Here is an 18,574-nt window from a genome sequence, read left to right on the forward strand (position 1 = left end):
TAACTTTTAAAAGTTTGGATGAATATGATGTTCATGACTAACTCGGCCTGGCTGGAGCCAGACAGAGTCTCATCAGATGCCAAGCAAGTCACCCCCTTTCGTCTTCCTCCCTCTCATTTCAGGGCAGGCCAACCTCTACAAATTCAGCTTTTATGCTCTTTCTGACTTGATGATGCTCTGCGAATATACCCTCAGTCCTGACCTGCACTCTTCCTCTCAGCCACTGACATCTCAAGAAATCAAGAAGGCCACAGTCCCAACCTTCCCGAAACTTCACAAATTTCCACTAAAAGACATGTAGACCTCAAAGTTTTCAAAGCGAGGCTCACTTGCAGCTCTGGTCTTGGCCCTGTTAATTCATTAAAGAGGTGGCTATCCATATTCATGCTCCTAAAGGACATTTTTCCTCTTCCGTTTGTGGGTGTGCACAAGAGCAATCAGGTCTGATTTTCAGATTGGATCAAATGAAGTGAATGCATTTCAAATGTTTCGCCTATCATAGAATAATAATAAGTAGTTGAAAGCATCACAAAATGTGTTTAGAAGGTTCTGTGTTTGTTTGTTTAATGCCAAAGCGTCCGATGTTCCACATGGAAAATATCCACATGGAGACGTCCATTGAGGCGTCTCCTTTGGAAATATATATCTCCAGAGAGCCTGACAAACAAGGCCTTTGAATGCTTCCACCTCTGCGTAGCAAAATCATTGTGAAATGTTCGTTGAAATCTGTGATCGTAGGTTCTTGGGATCACATGTCTTATCATTCTAAATGATGGTATTTCAAATGAACAAACTGGATATAAAATATGTACTGTTCACCAATGTCAAAATACGTTCTGTTCAAATAGTACTTGGAGGTGGTGGACACACCACAGCCTTCAGGTTGAATTCTTTCAGAGGCTGGCAGAAGTGTACTTGACTTCTTTGCACCACAATATTCTAGATTGTCATTTAGAAATAATGAAAGTTACTTACCAGACAGCAATGTTGTGAGAAATATCCAGTTAGTGATGGTGAAACATTCTGAAATGAAAAGAATACGGTCAACCCTGGGTATTTAATAAATGTATGACAACACGGTGATCATGTAAAATAACCCATTCGCCTATCACATTGGGACAGTGCCTCGGTGACACTGTATGAAGAGTAAAGGATGCTTCCTTTTGGAAGGAACATACAAGGGTGTGCTGAGAAGGTGACGCCTGCAACGGTCTGCATGTTCAGCTTGAAGGGCTCCAGCCAGTTGCAACTAGTTGTGGAAGACTTGCTGCCCATTTCTGCAAATTCACTGTAACTTGTATTGGGAAAGTTATGTTTTATGGTTAATTATCCATGGTCTGTTTGAAAAAATAAATCAAACCATTGTGAACCACCAGGATTTGCAGCTCCATTTGAACTTTACTGTACTTTTGATTAAACATTTTGTAAATAAAAACAAACTGGTTTCTTCTTGTTTTTGGTTGCTTGTTACTTGTGTTCTGGATATAAATATTGCGGCAGTGGTGGGAGAGCAAGTTATGGATTATTTACCCCCTGGTTTCATGAGTTGTGAGTTACTGGCCTTATTCTCCTTCATGAGCATAAATAAATGTATAGTATTATATTCCAAGTCCTGTAAGACAAATGGAACGAGTCAACTGAAACCTTTTAAAACCAAAACCTTTTATGCTAAGTCACAGAGCAACAAAACAAACCCCAAATTAACATTTAAAAAGCTTCTACTGTGGAGCAACGAAATCCCCCAATATTATATAATCTGCATTTTAAAAACTGCTTGCCTAACAAGCAGCAGTCTATCAATAATTCCACATGCTTGTTTTTTTCTCTGCTTTTATAATTTAGAAGCCATAGATGGTTTATCAGAGATCAACTCCCACCCCCAATATCACCACCAGAATGATGCCTTGAAAATAACCAGCATAACTAACTGAAGCCAACATAGATTTAGAAAGATCTGGAATTATTGTAACTAAAAGTAATGAAACTACGTAAAAGAAAAACTATATAAATTTGTCTATATTCATCATCCCAAGACTTATATAAATAAAAGAAATCTAAAAAATAATTGTCCAGGGAAAATGAGAAAAGCCAAGATTCAAAGGACCCTGTAGCACAGTGCAAGAGGAATATGTTTGAGACCCAGAATTTCCTAAGTTCCTGACACATCTGCATATGAAACTTAATGAGAACCACCAAAGTAGCTTGCCAAAAATTATGTTTTTTTAAATGACCCACTGTTCGCAGCACTGACCAATGAAAAGGACTTCTAGGAAGTACACAAAATTGCCTTCTGCAATTTGCTACTTTTATAAAGACAGAGGCAGGATAATAAGGGGTTTCTTATAAAATGGGGTGATCTGTCCATTGCTGGGACTTGAGCGCTGCATCTGACTTCATCTTATCCCTTAATCCTCTCGTGGCTTACTGCTCACCTGCATAAGCACTGGGAGGAAAGTGCCATAGCAGGTCCCTCATCAGCTCATAAAAACGTGGTAAAATATTTATGAAGGGGCTACTATATGCTACTATATGCACAACTAGAGTAATTCTGTTTGGAAAGGTAAATCAGTGGCTAAGGGTCTTGTCACAGCATTTAAAAATATCTATTACTGATGCCAACAGCAAGGAGAAGTTAGGTTGAAAGTGTTCTGAAGGACTTCTGAAAAATGAGAAAATGTTTAAAACTCTCTCTAGCTTCTCGCATGTCCTGGGAACATAAGGTGTAGGCCTGCTAGCCCTTCTTAGCCTGGATCCCATATTACAAAAGAAAAACTAGAAGTGGCCTGTTTCCAGGGCCCTGGTTACAACTGAAAATGAAGGCTGAATGGAATTAGTTGGCAGCCATTGGACGCTGGAAGGTCAATTCTGCCCTAAGTATGGTCCAGAGAGTGTAAAAACCCACCGAGATGAAAATGGAAAACTATTCTGAGAAACAGGAAGAAAAAAAGTTCAAAGATATTTTACTTCAACACAGTTTCCTCTATTTCTTTTATGATACATGCTTCCAACTATTTTGACAACCAAGAAAATGCTCATCGATGAGTTCTAAGTAGTCTTTTAAATCGTTCCCTGCATACAGAGTGTTACAGAGCGCTGGTTACTGAGGAATAATCATGTTCAAATTGTATTATAAAGTATGGTATTTTACATGATGCAGGTATATACAAACCGAATTGTATACTGGAATCTAAACTCAGCTATAACACATGTAGAGGGACACTTAGAAAAAATATACATAGGAGTATGTTTTCCTGGTGAAAGACTATTCTGATTGACTGTCATTATTTTTCCATAAACAAATCTACCTGAGCCATAGATTTTTTTAAAGACAAAAACCAGGAAGTGTATTTATAAATGGTTAAAAATATATCCTAGCTTACTCATGATTCATTAAGACAATTAAAGATGCCCCCATCATCAGAGATGCAGAGACATGATAATCCCAAGTCTCTTGATCACTCGGTTGTTGCAAGAGAGACAAATTCAGGCAATGAAACCTGAAAAACCAGACAAAATTCACCTGGCTTTGATTTTTATCTTTATGCACCAGATTTTCCCATACAAAAGGAGTCATAAATTTAATAGCTAACACATAAGAGAAAGGTAAACAAACCAGGAAATAGCCTAAATCTTTTTTTTTTAAGTGAAGGAACACTCATCTCTTACCTTCAGTAAAATCAAATGAACCATTTCATCTGCCTTTTCCATCCAGAAGGAAAGTATGACCTACAGCAATGTTATTGACCTCAAATACAAGGAGGTGAAGTGCCTCAAGAGTTCTACTCACGTCTGCCCTCTTCCTTGACTGTTTTCACCTTCTCACAGATTACATTAAGAACGATCAGAACTACCACCAGAAGTACCCCTCATACATCTGCTCTTACCTTCCTCTAGCAGATACCCGACAATGCCTAGTCAGGTTCTCTCTACCATTTTGGCATCCATTTTATAACTATTCAATAGGCAGAAACTCAAAAGGAAGAATAAAACAAAATCAACAAGTCCTCCAACCTCCCTCATCAGGTGTATGTCTGATTCCCAGAGGACACGAGTCCATTAAATGAAATAAAATATTGTAACAGGGAAGGAAGACTGATAAACTTCACACAAATCTCACCGAGTTCCCACTCATGCTGGGAAGGGAGTTATTCTAGTGAAAACACAGGGGTGTAGGAAAGGAGTGAAGGGCTACAAAGGGACTAGGAGACATAAAGGTGGTGCAATGGACCCAAAGGTGTTCCAGGGAATGGTGTGACAGAAAGTTCAAAAGGAAAATTCCAGAAACTGCCAGTTTTTAAGTGGAACTGTTGTTTAGGGGATAAATTCTATACGGAATTTGAATTAAGTGTGTGCTATAGCATCTAGATGTTTTCTTTTTCATTAAGACTTTGGAGTTTGAATGCAGTTTGTCATGAGAAAAAAACATGAGAGCTTTATACAGCCCCCAAAGTAAAAGACACGAGAAAGACAGGGTTTATATAACTGGCTTTTTACATAAATATTACATCAGGATACTTTTCAAATGAAAACACACACAAACACACACACACACACACACACACACACACACACACACACACACACACAGCCGTCTTCCTTATCCTCTATTTTAAAATTCATTTCATACTTTAAATGTTGTTGATTTTTCACAAAACAAGTAAAAACCAAGTCAGCATTAAACACCTCAGAATAATTTCAGTCTTATATTACTTGGAAAATTTACCACATCATGGTGGGTCACAAAATCCTGTTTAAAGCCATTTGAGGCACTGACAATTATGGGATGTTTTGCTGCAGCCTAGGGCAACTAGAAATGGCCACGGATGTTAACTAACTCCCTCCTCAACAGTCTGAGAAAAGGGAAAAAAAACTGTAAGTTTCCCCATCTGTTATTTCCTTTTTTTTTCTTTTTGGCTGTGGAAAAGTAAAATTATGCAAGAGCTTTTGAATGTAAAGGCTGTGTGTGCTTTTTCCCTTTTTGTCTCTGTGTACCGGTTATGTGATGTTGCGTAACTGAGTACAGAGTAGGCGGTTAGCGTTTACTATTGATTTACACTATGCCATCTAATGAATTCATAGCACTCAAAAGAAAGGAACGAGAGGGGGAGGGAGGAAAAGGAAAGGAGGGAAAGGGGAGGGTGAAAAAGAGGAACAGAGGAAAGATAGAAAGAGCTCATTTAGAGAAACAGTTCTAATGTCCAGAATAGTTTCATGCTTATTCCCTCTAGCTCTTTTGGTTGTTGTTCAGGTCTCAGAAAAAAGGACTTTGAGCTAGTGACCCCAATATTCCAATCTTATTTCTAATGAGGATCACTGACAGGTGAATGTCTGAAAGTACTAATGTGTCAAATGACTTGAAAGCAATTCCACTAAACTGTCAGACTTCTCTGTATGCACTTATTTATGATTCTCTCTGTGCATTTGGGAATCTGTATCTATGATAGCCAATGCGATGGTCCGACTGGTTTACCTAGTCACTGATATTATTTGAAAGACACATGGGGCAAAGAGAAATATGTCCCACTCTACCCATCTCCTTTGAAAACTGCATAAAGGATGCATTTAGAAATCTTTGAATAGGTCACTATTTTACTCTGGAAGAAGATATGCCACAAATTATTTGGCTCCACAGAACTGCCTAAGACAGGAATGTCAAAGAGAAATGGGCAGAACGAGAAAAGATTCTAAACTCATGAACAATACTTGAAAAATAAATTTAAATAATTTCTTATATTATGCCTATGGAGAGCACTCAAAATATAACTTTTGATCAGGATGATGGTAGACATTCTTAGTCCTCAGTGTTTCCCCTGCTGTACAGTGAGCTCCCAAATTATAGGCTGGAAAGTAAGGGTGAAGTTGATTCTGCTGCTAGGCATGGGACCTTCCTGTACCTGAGTGCTCTCCAATGGCTGAGAACAACTACTAATGTGAGGAAGATAAGCAGATATTTTCTTTATTAGCAGCCAGCTTGAGGGCAAGGCAGGGAGCTGGTTTCCTTTCTGAATGTGGGTTTGTAAATGGTGACTGGGAAAAATCACATGAGGTCGTCCAAAAGAAAGAACAAGAGTCTGAGGTTTCATTTCTGATCGTCCAATCATCTCCTCCACCCAATTTAGCTTATTCAATATTAAACAGATGCCTACTCCATCCATTTGCCAGGGATGCTTTAATTAATTGACAGCTGTGTGCACACGGTTGTATGCTGAGCACTTAGCACGGTGTTTGGCGCACTCTCTCTGCTCAGCAAGTATTTGTCGAAACAGTAAAATGATTATAGGAGACACGTCACTGTGGGCAAAGTAACCAGAAAAGCCTCGGAAAAACATATTCCAATGATTTACAGGCAATCTTAAGCTGTATTTCTCTATCATTTATCTGTAGACACAAAAGGTTGATATAGAGCAAGAATCGGGCAGTTATTTGGGGACAGTTGACTTCAGTTCCATTTTATTGGAAAAAAGCTTAACAAAAATTATAATGCTGATAGCATCAGCGAAGTTTTGTGTTCATTTCCACCAGCCCTTTTGGACTATTTTTCATTTCAGTCTTGGGCACAGAAAAGTCCATTTTAATTTCCATGGACACATTCTAAAGGGAAAGTCATGGGATATCAACATAATTCATCTTTTAAAAAATACTGAGAAGAATGTAGCCATTTAGTAATGGGAGAGAATATAGTTTTTTTGTTTTTTTTTGTTTTTTTTTTTTTGTTGAAGGGCAAGGCAGGTTGAGTTTTGATTAGGTTATGCAAATTTAAATTAATAGCAGGGCAACCAAGAATGTATTGAATTCCATTTTCTTGGTTAAACAGGAGTTTTATATGAACAAAAATTCTGGATTACAAAGTCAGAAACGCCATCTTTCAGCTAATTGGAGAATGAGACCTTTAGAGGAAAAGTTGCATGGGCATTCTCTCAGAAATTCCAGTTGAAGACTCAACTAAAAGTGTGTTTGGCAGTGGCAGCCGCGGTACTTTTTAGAGAGCGGGGCTACCTGCTAGTCCATCTGGGATGAGGCAACATTTCAGTCAAAACCTTCAAAAAGTTTTTTTTTTTTTTTGTTTTTTTTGTTTTTAACTTTGGTCAATGATATAATCTCCTCAAACTCAGCAACTCCCTTAAATAAGCATTCGGGCAGTATGTTGACAAAGACCATCCCATGTGCCATCTCATTTCACGGATTCTAAAACATGAATGAGAACTTGCTGGACCCCTTATTTCATTTATGAAGATTCTGAGGTTTGAGAGGTAATTTTCTCAGGGACATATATTTTGAGATAAAGCTGGGACTAGTGTCTAAAGCTCACAGTTCACTTCCCCACAGCATAGAAGAGGTTAATGTTGTATAAATGGAATCTTACTTTATTTTATTTTTAGTTATTTATTTTTAGCCCGTTCTTTCTTTTTTAAAAGTTTTAACTTAAATTCCAGTTAGTTTACATATAGTGTAATATTAGTTTCAGGACGTGTCTTATTTTAAATGCCATAGAGAAAGATTTGAAATGATTCTTTGATAAGGAATCCTTACATTATGTAACAATGTTCACCTTAAAACTATTTTATACTTCATTTTTTATTTTTAGTCGTTTCTCCTCTTTCCCGTCTTCCTTTTATTTTTTGGATCTTTGATTAGAGTCACTTTTAACTGTTTCTAGCTCATTCATGCCCATTCCTGACCTCAAATGCTTTCCTTTCTCTCACGTTGCATCTGAAGAACCAACTTTTATTTGTTACTCTTCCTCATAAACATCATTATTTTGTTGATGTGCTTTGAGAGCCTCAGAAATCATAAAGGAAGAGAAATTTTAAATTTAACAATATACAATAAATATATCTTTGGTATATATTTAAATTAAAAAATAAAATGTGCAACAGGACACTGACAACTTGTAGGGTCTGTCATAGGATGTTACAGCTGTAGAGACCTGCATCGTCGATGAGACTGGAGCCTCCTGTCACAAGAAATCTCCAGACCACTCATTTTCCACTACACCAGGTCACCTTTCTTTTCCCTTTTCTTTCTTTCCATTCCACAGACACAATTATTTTGGGACTAATTATGGCATAGCAGGAGCAGGTCGGGAGAAATCCTAGTGGCTGAATGTGGCTTCATGATACTGGCCAAACTCTCTCAATTCCAAAAAAAAAAAAAAAAAGTCAGAAAGAGTTGCATATCAAAATTGCAGCTACACAGAAAGTGAAGTCTGAGGAGGTTAAAAGAAAACTTGGACTTTTTCGAGAAAAAGAGTCCCTGGATAACAGGAATGTTGCTGCCAGAATCATGTAATTAAGATTGTGTCATTGTTTCCTTTATAAATGTTAACTCTTATGGGGTTTACAAACGATCAGCTAAAACGATCAGCTCTAGGCTGAAACATAGCTCCAAATATCTTAGATTGGGAAGTATTTTTTCCCTCCCTATTCCTTAAAAGAGAAAACATAAAGCAACTATTCAGAAATTTCAACATTGGATTCTGACCACATACCTTTCCCAAAAAAGAGTAGGTGCTAATTAAGGAGTCTAAACGTACAGTGAGCTGAGGTGAACAACATCCACTGTGGGACGAAGGACATTAGCCTGGTATATGAGTGAGCAATAAAATAAAAGGGTGTCCTATTGTTTTAAAAGGTTTAATGTACATCACTCGGATAGATATTTCATTCTGTTCTATCGATCTGAATAGGATTTTGGCAACACTGTATTGAAAAGTCTTTTGCTCTTATTTGCTAACTAGAAAAACTTACAATTATAGGAGGCAGGAATTTTGATGGTTTCCTTACATGCCCATTTTCAGGGTGGGTATTGCATAATCAATAATTTTTTTAAACCCATTGCTCCTATTTCTCTGGCATTGGCTCTGGTGTTTAATGGCTGCAGAAAGATGCTCACAGGGGTGACGAGGGACAGGAGGAGGAAGTCACAGACTCACATTAAAATTAATAGGCCAGGAGGAAACTAGCATTTACTTAGCACATATTACATGCCATGTACTTCATTAACATTATTCCATTTAATGCAACAACCCCCCCCCCCCCCCCCCCCCCCGCCGAAGTAAGTAAGATTGGCTTAAGTTTCAGAGATTAGCAACCTAGTCACAGGGTTGTCAGCTAACCTGCTTAAGGACACAGCCAATTAAAAAGTTGTGCAGGTGAGGATCAGGACCTGTTTGACTTCCAGGCCCACAGGTACACTGTAAAACACCACAAAGCCAATGATGAGAGCCACCACAAGCTCCAAGTAGGAGGTGGGAAGGGTAAATGACTCCTAAAAAGAAACAGGTTCTTGCTTTGCTCTTGGTTCCAATAAATCCCTGTTTTTTAAATGTATATTTGCAAAATGCTTTTTTTTTTTTGTCATAGATAAGAAAATGCACAATTTCCTGGGAACCTTTAAATCAGACATTTGAGTGTTTATAAAAATCTCTTTAAAGATTTATACTAAATAACTAGATAATAGTTTAAAAAATATAATTCATATCAAATCAGATGATTAATACATAACAATTTAATGACTGTGTGTATGTGTGTATATGGGTATATATGATTTGTGTGTGTGTATATAATTTTTTCCCTTGCCAAAATTTCTGGTAATTTACTATATACAGTACTTGTCAAAAGCTAAACAATAAATATGTTAAGGCAGGAGAAAAGGAAAGAACAAAGAAAGAAGAGTGTGTGTGTGTGTGTGTGTGTGTGTGTGTGCGTGTATGAGACGTACTATTCTCAAGCCCCCGGGGACATGTTTCAAATATGTTTTTAAAATCCTAGTTTGGTGAAGAACTTTACAACAAAGTAATTTTAGCCAAACAGATTTGAAAGGATGAATTAATAATTCTTTCGGCAGCACACATTTATTCCTCAACTTTTAATACATCCTTTGCTTTCTCCTTTCCTCCTTGTCTGCCTTAAGTCTAAATTTGATTGGGAGCAGGAAGGAAGAAATACTAACTTCTGGCTTAGCAGAAGCACGAAACAGGAGAGAACTAGAGTGTCTTCCTGGCCTTCTTTTCTCATCCTTATAAGGAAAAGCTACAGTAAACTAAACAACAGAAAAAGAAACAACAACGACATTGACAGTTTTGCTCAGGCAAAAGCAAGATTCGTATCTGCACAACTTCAAGGACTTTCTTCAAATGTTAGCTTCTCTGCATGGTCTTAACAACAAAGCCGAAGAAGAGATGAGATCTGTTTAAGGAAACAGATGAGATTTGAGAAAAAATAGGAGGCCCTCCTTATTTTCAAATAGTATTTAAATGCATGACCAAGATAATAACTTGCAACGTTAAAAAAAATTACACAGTTAACTCAAACCTGCTAAAAATAACTCACAATACCCTCTCCGCTAAAACAAAACAAAATAAAGCAAAAACTCACAAACAATTATTTTGACTGGTAAAAACAGTGACATGAAAGTAACAGATGGGACAGCCCAGTTTTACTCACACAACACACTCACTAAACACAATTGCAAGCGTACCCACAAAAATAACTCAACAATGGTGACTTTGGCCTTGTGCTTCAAATATCTCCCTTAGGTGAGTTTCCTTACAGACTTCAAAGGGCTTGTGAGAAATAATGTAGAATAAAACCAACTTGTCTGTAGGAACCTAGGAACGGGAAGGGGCTGCCAGTCACAGCCTGCAAACAAAAGGGATCTTGTCACCTTCGTCAAGTCCTTTCTCAGGACTGGAATAGGTGTTCTTTCCCTGTGTATTGTTTCTTGTTGTCTGGTAGTATTTTTAGGAAAGGTGACATATCTGTACTCTTAAGAAAACATCACACTACATACCATCTAAAAACTTTCATAAATCAAATAATTAAAAGTAACAAATCTTCCTGCTAATTGCTCCTCAAAGTTGAAAGACAGGTTATTTTCTTACCTTACACCATGCCTTCTGATCTGACAGTGTCATTCAATCAATAATTTCAATGTCACTTACTGATTTTCAACTCTTTTATTACAAAGACTTCAAGCAATAATGAAATGGTGCTGATCTGCTTGCTTTCACTCTATATAACATCTATATTTATATGCTTTGCTTCTATTTGGATCTATATTTATCTGCTTTATCTGCCTACAGTGCATCTGTTTCTCATACACACAGACATATATTTATATATATACACACATACTGTATATATATAGGTTATATATAAACACACATACCCACAAAAATGTATGAATGTATGCTAGTGTGCTTATTTCAACAAGCATGCAGGTGCATAAATACTCAGACACATGACAAATATACCAAGAACATAAATGTACATGTAAACATAGTTGTACAGGGAAAAGCGTATGTTAACAATAGGCCTGTCTTTGATACTTGGCTGTTGGCCTTTGAGACTTACACACTCAGGAGTGACAGCCACAGACTACCCTGGGAAGGAGAAAAATCTTCAGAAAGTGAAACTATATAGCTAAATAGAGACCATGCATTCTGACTTACTCATTTTAAGATGAGGAAACAGAGACACTGAGAGGTTAAGAGAGAAGGTCTGACGGCTTTCTAGCGGCAGACCTGGAAGCAGAACCCAGGACTCTGCCTTCTCTAGATAAATGCTCTACTATGCTGACCTGAAACCCAATTATCACCTTCTAATTTCCACTCTTTTCCTATTTTCCCCTTTCTTTGCTGCATGAAATGTAAGTAGCCAACAAACATTCAACCCGAGTCAGGCCTGCTTCCAAATGTTATAAATGTGCTATATCATTTAGTCTGCACAATAGCTCTACAAAGTAGGTATTCTTGTTCATGTCCATTTTACAGATAAAACGTCTGAGGCCTGACTACTACATAACTCACTCAAAGCTACACAGCTAGGAAGCAAAGAAGCTGAGCTCCTATGATACTCCACACCCTGTGTTGTTCCCACTAGATCATGATGTTTTCCCTTAATACACATCTGAATGCCTTTATGACCCACCCCCACCCCAGTACCACAGCCTAAGCATGATATAAATCTGTTTCAGGATATATAATAAGCCTAAAGCAGAGGTCCTCTCAGACTGAGAAAAAAATAAAGGGGAGTGGAACAGGTGTGAGTTCTAGTGCAAACCCTCTAATAGAAAACTGAAACATGTAAAATTCAGGCCCCCCAAATCACCCCAAGGGTAGTCTTATGTGATTTAAAGTCTTAATGACTTCTAGCCTATGAACATTGTATGTCTTCTCCATCAAAAGATATGTCAAACTGATAAAATTGAATCAGGTGGGATATAGAGGCACAAGAAGGCAAAAGGAGGGTAGCAAAGGGAAGAAAGAACTGCACCCCCTCTTCTACTCTTGGGACAACACTTCCAAAAATAAACATCTTATCAAAAAATCCAAAGCCAGTACCAAAAAATGGTATTTCACTCCCAGTGAAGTGTTAAGAACAAATTCAGAAAAGAAAACATGTCTATGGTAATTTCATACAGATTTCCTCAGATAGTAACCAGTTGTGAGCTATCCCAACACACAGGAGTTTTACACGTTGTTCAGCTTACACAGAACCCAGCACCAGGAGATGCCATGTGGGTTTGTGAAACTCCCTGGGGCATACTGCATCCATAAGCCAAGGAACAGAAATTGCACTGATCCATACATGCAGCTCTTCATCTGTGACATATTGATAATTACTCTTTATTTGTGAATTAAATCCAAGTTATAAAAACAAGTTTCAGACATTTGTCACAAACAGGGTGCATTTGACTTAACTCTTTCAGAACTCGATCTAGTTACTATCTCCAGGAAATGGGAGCTAGCATTGAAAGGGCCTGATACTATGGTAGGATTATGGCCTTGATAGAGAGAGAGAGACTGACTTGAATTTTAATCCCAAGTCTTCCACTGATTAACAATATAGATTTAGGCGCATCACTTAAATGGATCTGAATCTCAGTTTCATTACCTGTGGAATGAAGAATAAAACCACTCATTTTGTAGGAACATTGTGAGGATTAGAGATAGTCCCACAGCAATGTCCTCCTCATAAAGGAGGCCATTAAATATTAATTATTATATGTTTAAGAAGACCTTTTGGTTGTGTCTTTCCATTGTATAAATGATACACAATTCTTTTGGGAGTAAAAGAAGAAGTAAGGTACTTTTTATGCTTGTTTAATCAAAGGCCAACTTTTTGGTGATCAGGTGTGTTCCAAGTAATGATAGAAATGAAAGCATCTCATAGTGTAACATTTTCACTGGAGGATCTTAAAGCACTTAGTAAGCCCCGACTTTTGTGATGCGGCTACTCTCACTTAACTATTGGGCCAAATGAAGCTCGGAGATCCATCCCCCAGATGAATAACAACTTTTAAACAATCACCACCAGGGGTGAGTAGAAATTCTGTCTTTAACATCTAAACCACATAGTATCCAGCTGGGTAATAACTGTGGTAAGGTCACAGATACAAAGGGCCATGCTCTCCCCAGAGCTCTTTGAGATTATGCACTGAAGCCAAAACCATTAGGTAATGCTGTGTACATCTGCTGAGATAACAAGGGTGAGTCAGGGTTAGGTCAGGGTTTCAGGTTATAGGGGTGGGGTGAAGAGTGGCTTTCAGATCGAATGCTGAGAGCGGTTTGACTGCAGCAGCAGACAAGCCCCATAGTATTTAACATAAGAGGAAAGAAAGAGGAGGGAGCCACTGCCGAGAGATGGTGGGTGGGAGCACGGAACCCGTGGGGCTCCAACAGGGAACTGTGCCTCAAAGAGGAGACCCTCCCATGTGTGCACACACACTGAGAAGCGGACAAAAAAGCCCAGGGTGCAGCATAAATCCTGCTATCCCAATAACACACACAGATGTTCTACCATTGTTTTCTTTTATGCACATTTTAATTAAGAGATCAGAATCAAGCATTAAAATGTTATTAAATGGCTTGTTTACATTTTCACTATATGTCATTTATTATGCATTTTCTAAATGTGTATCTATTCAGAAGGGCTATTTGGAATTTTTATGTCACTGTTACAATTGTGCCTCTAACGCACACCAGTTTGAGCTAACCAAGAAACTGTCGGAGAGTGGGATAGAAACTCTGGCTTCTCTTACTCTCAGTCAAGCAACCCCATCCCCCATCACACCTCCCTGCAGTGTGACAAACGGCACTGGCACCACTGTACTCAGCACTACAGGATGTCCCAGGTCCACAGCAGCCTTGCTGATTATTCATGAGAGGCCTATTTTTGCATATTGTCCTGTTGTCTTCACAAGAAAACGGTCTCTCTATCCATGCCATACCCTTCCCTGAGCAGTTCTGAAAACCTCAGGAACTCAAAGCTACCACACGGAGGAACCTGGCCCCCTCCCAGTGGCATAGGCTCTCCTGGAGGGGACACAGTGGGAGAAGCCGGAATGAGATTTTTTTCTCTCCTCATCCCATCACTTATTTCTAGTCTACCACTTATCTCAAAGTATCCCTGCAGGAATCCCTTGAGTTTTCGGTATTATTCTAGAGTTGAAACAGACACCCAAACCTCACGTTCTCCCAGGCTCCACAGATACTAAGACTTATTCACACAATCCACCTGCAAATGTGGGGCACAGGTGTCCTGTAGTCTGCCTGCCCCATACGGCCCAGAAGCCCATGGTCATGTTATGCCTTATGAATCGTGGTGCACAGAATTATAAGGCAGAGGGCAGGACTCATATCTCATGCATGTTCGGTTCAGTGCCTAACATATTGTGAGTGCCCAATCAATCCAAATAAGAGAGGGAGGTTTCCTTCCTTCCTCCCTCCTTCTCTCTCTCTTTCTATCTTTCTTCCTCCCTGCCCCCTTTCCCTTTGTCTGATTGTTATCCAGGATAAAGCAGAATGCTTGCACACAGCAGGCACAAGACAGGAACGCATTCTAATCCACTGTCAGATTATATTGCTTATACTGTCTCATTTGCAGCATTACTGATCCAGAGAAGCATTTCCATAACTCTAAATATAACCTTGAGGTTAAGAGTTGAATTGAGTCTGCTATACCTGGTGGACCAGATAGGATCCTGAGAAAAGTAATGGCACAGCTTTAAATGGAGTTTCTTTTAAAAGGAAACTTTAAGATGTTACCACAGAAAGAGTAAAATTGGCACAATTCTCTGGAGAGCACCTTAGCAAATAATGCATCAAAAACTTAAAAAGATATGAAATGCTACTTGACCCAGAAATTTCACATTTAGCAGTTTATCTAAAAGAAATAACCAAAGGGGCGTCTGGGTGGCTCAGTCGGTTAAACATCTGATTTGGGCTCAGGTCATGACCTTACAGTTCATGGATTCGAGTCCCGTGTCGCGCTCTGTGCTGATGGCTCAGAGTCTGGAGCCTGCTTCAGATTCTGTGTCTCCCTCTCTCTCTCTGTCCCTCCCCCACTTGTGCACGCTTTCTCTCTCTCAAAAATAAATAAATAAATATTAAAAGACTTTAAAAAGTAGGAGAAATTACCAAAGATCTACACAAAGATTTAGAAGCAAGAGTTTTTATCATGGCATTACTTATAATTGTGAAAATTTGGAAACTTTGCCAATAGATGGTTAAGTAAATGATTGCACATCCATGTGTTGGAATATTATGTAGTTATTAAAAATCATATATTGAACATTACTTAATGACATGAGAATTTTTTTGGAATATTGTTAAATTAAAAGGTTTATTAGCCAACAATATGGAAAGGTTGATCTATTATTTAAGTAAACCTTTCTAAATTAAGTATTTTTTTTTTGTTTTATTTATTTATTTAGAGAGAGACAGAGACAGGACGAGTGGGGAAGGGGCAGAGAGAGAGAGGGAGAGAGAAAATCCCAAGCAGGCTCTGCTCTGCCTGCACAGAGCCTGATGTGGGACCGAAACCCATGAAACCGTGAGATCATGACCTGAGCCGAAATGAAGAGTTGAACACTTAAATGACTTAACCACCCAGGCACCCTGCTAAGTTAAATATTTTTAAAGAAATGATATATGTGTATACACCTAGTGAAAAAAAGACTGGAAAAAAAGTGATTGTTTCTGGGAAGAACAATTTCAAATAAGTTTTGTTTCTTTTGAACTTTTCCATAATGAAAGCCCATTACTTATATAGCAAAATATTACTTAAATATTACTATTTAATATTTACCATAAATATTACTATTACTTAAAATAGTAATCTACACATAATTTCCTTCCTTAAACATAAGTTCCTTCCCTAAACTTTCTATAGGCATTTTTGTACCTAGAAGTCTTCCCTTTCCCATTTTTATAGGTACTATGTATTGCTTTCAAACATCTTAAGTGTTTGATACTAGGTAGTTGTAATAGATACCTCTTAAACAAAAACTTTTACTAGTCTATGATTTTAGTCTTAGGCCTCTCCTTAGAAAAAATCCCAATGGCCTGTGAGTTAATGATATGGAATCTTAAGAAGTAGAACAGGGCTACTATGGCTGGCTCTCCTGAATTCATACATTTTGCTTTCAATTTAGGCTTCATAATAGTAATGCATATCATCAAGTTGTATTACTTAAGCCCGCATACCACTTTTGCCTATTTTGATTTCCAAACTCTTATTTATTTCCCCAATATTATATCTGTCTCATATATGCTGATGCTATGGAGAATACATGAAACTTAGAGTCCATCATTCAGGAAAAAGTCATCATAGGTTTGGCCAAGCAAGGAGTTCAGCTGAATGCAGTCTAGTTCCCCCTGCAGTGTTTGATGTAATAATCAGGGTGCTTCTTGCACCCACAGCTCCTTGTTAGAGATACTGCTCTTTCTGCAACTTTTACTCACACATACACCCACCAGGCATAGGCTACTCTTCAAGGGATTATAAAGTAGAAAGAAAATGGAGGAGTCATAACTGGTCACAGGTAATCTCAAGTCATAAAACAGGACAAGGACATTTAGTACCAACAGAAGAACTGAGTGGAGATGTGAAGAAAAGCCAAGATCTGATACCAGGACTATAGAAGTTCCATGAAGCCCTGCTGCAAAGGTCACTGGAACAGCCCTGGACCTGGAATAGTCTCAACAGAACTTCTCCTTGGAACTCCTTCATTGTGCCATGTATATCTCAAAAACATATCCCCACCACTGAGCAAACAGAGTCTCTATTTCTTAAATAAAATAATAATACGAGTAATATCTGACATCCAAACTTTGAGATTTCAACAGATGTAAAACACACTTTTTTAAGCTTGAGTTTCTGATTTCACCATGGAAATTTGAAATAGCTAAAGTGGAGCATCACGAGTTTCTGTGTCAAGTCAATGGAATTATAAATTTAAGTGTAAATGATGTATAAGTGGGGACACCTGGGTGGCTCAGTCAGTTAAGCTTCTGAATTTGGCTCAGGTCATGATCTCATGGTTTGTGGGCTTGAGCCCCATATTGGGCTGCCTGCTGTCAGTGCAGAGCCTGCTTAGGATCCTCTCCCTCCATCTCTCTCTGCCCCTCCCCCACGCTCTCTCTCTCTCTCTCTCTCTCTCTAAAATAAATAAACATTTAAAAAAATGATGTATAGTGATTACAGTTGCGTGCCAACCATTTACTAAGGCAGGAAGTTACTCTTGAAATGAATTTGCAGGCTTCTGGGTTCCTACTGGATAATGACGGCAAACTAAATTTGAACTTTTCAAATATTCTCTAAAAGTAATGTAGATCAACAAGGAGAGAAAATAAAACAACTTATGTCTATAGCATAACTAAAAGAGAAAGTTACAAACTTCAATTTCTGCATAAGTAGGGAAGTAAACATTCGGAAACGAGAAGAGCTAACTTGGGAGCCCGTACTAGAATGGTATCTGGAGGCAATGCTACCTGGGAGTCCAGGAGGACTGTTTTCTCTAGGAAATAATCAAAGCTTTAGGAAGGAGATGTGTTCCGGAACAACCATCCTGTGAAAAGTATAAATGCCAGGGCCTTTCCAAGACCTATAGAATCAGAATTTCCGGAAGTGATATCCAGACGTCCACATTTTTAAACTCCAAAAGTGATTCTGAAATACCCCAGGGATGAGGACCAGTGTGCTACTGGGCAAGTTCAACCTTTATAAATTCATCTACCCTAACTTCACAAGCACAAAAACTCTGCTCTTGCCAGGCTAGTTTCCTTGTTCTCCATCCTTTATTTTTATTTATTTATTTAGAAGCGGGGAGGGCAGAGACAGGGAGAGAGAGAATCCCAAGCACATTCCACTATGTCAGCACAGAGCCCGATGTGGGGCTCACTCTCACGAACCGTGAGGTTATGACCTGAGCTGAAATCAAGAGTCAGTCAGTTAACCAACTGAGCCACCCAGGTGCCCGTCCTTGTTCTCCATCCTTGCTTTCCCCCAAAGAGATAGTTAATTTATGTCTTCATGCATCTTCTCCTGATTTCTCTCTCTCTGAAATACTGTGTATTCTCCTTACTGCCTGTTTAAATTCTCCCCACTTCCAAAATTGGGTTCAAGTTTTACCTCCCTTCTAACTCACATGCATTCCACCTACATTAATAAACTACAGAATATGTGCTTTCCCCTCTGTCTTATATCCTTATGGAAACAATAATTTATCTTTGTCTCACATCTCAGTGAGATCATAAACCATGTAAGTCCTCAGGACATGTTCATATGTT

The 18,574-nt window shown here is 38.5% G+C and overlaps 1 protein-coding gene across 37 annotated transcripts in view; it reads right to left on the reverse strand.

Moving 5' to 3' along the window:
• The window catches only part of ZBTB20 (zinc finger and BTB domain containing 20), a 775,662-nt gene that overhangs the window by 363,277 nt on the left and 393,811 nt on the right, over positions 1-18,574 (reverse strand). For all 37 annotated transcript variants that reach the window (XM_019448059.2, XM_053903377.1, XM_019448044.2 and 34 more), the window contains one exon: positions 976-1,023. The gene's annotated coding sequence lies outside the window, so the exon portion shown is untranslated. The remainder of the gene's footprint in view (positions 1-975; positions 1,024-18,574) is intronic.

The sequence above is a fragment of the Panthera pardus genome, unplaced genomic scaffold (assembly GCF_024362965.1).
Source record: "Panthera pardus isolate Hobbes unplaced genomic scaffold, ASM2436296v1 HiC_scaffold_16, whole genome shotgun sequence".
NCBI lineage: Eukaryota > Metazoa > Chordata > Mammalia > Carnivora > Felidae > Panthera > Panthera pardus.